Raw genomic sequence first — 1,813 nt, 5'->3', positions numbered from 1 at the left:
TACTGCCAAAATCTGAGTGGGAAAAAATAAAAATAGATTTTACCTCATCACTGATCCATAGTACTATACTAACAACTGAATGATTTGTCACAATACTGTCTCCTAAATTTACTTCCTTAAAATTCCTTTTGTTCATGACTGAGCATGATTTTACATTTGCAAATTAATCCATCATACACACACACACACACACACACACTGAATACACATGACATAAAGAAGAGGCAGGTGTGTGTGTATATGGGCACACTGGTGTGTGAGTGCAAGAATATCTGTGATACCTGTGTTGGAACATGTGTGACTGTGGCATGCCTGTGTTTCTAATGTAATGGCTGTACTGATATATTTTTACTGTAATAAAAGCACAAATATAAAACTTAAACTCAAATTACTCAAGACTTCCATGAAAGAAAAGATTTTAGGAATTCCACACTTCTAGACTAATCAGGATCTTACCTTATTTCTCCATTATTATCCAATTATTTTCTGATGTCTAAGACCATGAGTGGCCAAATGGAGAAGTAAACAGAGATCACATAAGGCCCAAGTGTCAGCTTTTCTGCCCCAGAGCCATGATAATGAGAGGCTAACACCATCCATCCACGTCTCTTAAACACACGTGGCAAAGCAATGTTTTTTTCAGAAAATTTGTGTGAGAGGGTTGGGAAATGTAAGAATTCAGGAGGAAATCAGAAGATCACAATAGTATCTCAGTGACAATCAAACACGTGCTTTCTGTTCCACGTGTCCTTATTGAATAAGCCATTCTGTCCAGGTGAGCGTCTTAATGCTCTCCTCACACAAAGTGGCCTTCTAGAGTCATTCTCTTTAACTCCCACTCAAGCTACTGCACGCCTATGATTTTTCATAATCCATATGAAAATCCGGCAACATAAATTTACTTCTTTGCCATACAGCCAAGGTAGAAAATAATACGTAGACAAACTAATGGCTACACAAAGTCAATCATAACAATATCACACCTATTTTACAGAGATTTAAAAATCCTTCTCCCCCATCCTTTGAGGTAGTAACACTTCATAACTCTGACTGGAACATTATCACCTCTCACTAAATGCCAGTCTTAGCATTACCTTTGTAATGGATTTGCTCCAGAGCACCCTAAAGATAAATTAATAAATCTTCCTATCAGAAACAGAAACATTTTCTTTGCTAGGTAAATCACCAAATCTTAATTCAAACAAAAAACAGACATAGACCCAGGGAGTGCTTTAACTTAAATCACAAGTCTCCATGGCAGAAGGTGATATAAATTGCTATACACATAGTGAATGACTCCTTGATATAAAGCACAAATATAATCCTAAAAAGACAACCTTAAAACAGTACTCAGTGCAAGTCTTTTCAAAATGCAGATGGCCAACAGGCACATGAGAAGATGCTAATCATAAGAGAAACGCATATCAAAACCACAATGAGATATCTAGCATCTGTCAGAATGGCCATTATCAAAAAGAATACAAATAACAAATGCTGGCGAGGATGTGGAGTAAAGGAGCCCTTTTACGGTTAGTGGGAAGGTAAATCACCACAGTCACTGTGGAAAGCAGTATGGAGGTTTCTCAAAAGACCAAAAATAGAACTACCATATGATCCAGCTATTCCACTCTGGGTATATATCCAAAGAAAATAAAGATACTAATTTGAATAAATACATGCACCCCAACATTCATAGCAGCATTATTTACAATTGCCAAGATATGGAAGCAACCTAAGTGTCCATCAACAGATGAATGGATAATGAAGATGTGGGGTGTATGTCTGTGTGTGTGTATATGTGTGTGTGTATATA

The 1,813-nt window shown here is 36.9% G+C and overlaps 1 long non-coding RNA gene across 1 annotated transcript in view; it reads right to left on the bottom strand.

Annotated features, from left to right (window-relative positions):
• Positions 1-1,813, bottom strand: part of LOC104983857 — a 31,617-nt gene that overhangs the window by 15,641 nt on the left and 14,163 nt on the right. The window lies entirely within an intron of this gene.

Source organism: Bison bison, unplaced genomic scaffold, assembly GCF_000754665.1.
Source record: "Bison bison bison isolate TAMUID 2011002044 unplaced genomic scaffold, Bison_UMD1.0 scf7180017863475, whole genome shotgun sequence".
NCBI lineage: Eukaryota > Metazoa > Chordata > Mammalia > Artiodactyla > Bovidae > Bison > Bison bison.
The sequence above is the reverse complement of the archived record's forward strand: the minus strand, read 5'-3'. Positions and strand labels throughout refer to the sequence as shown.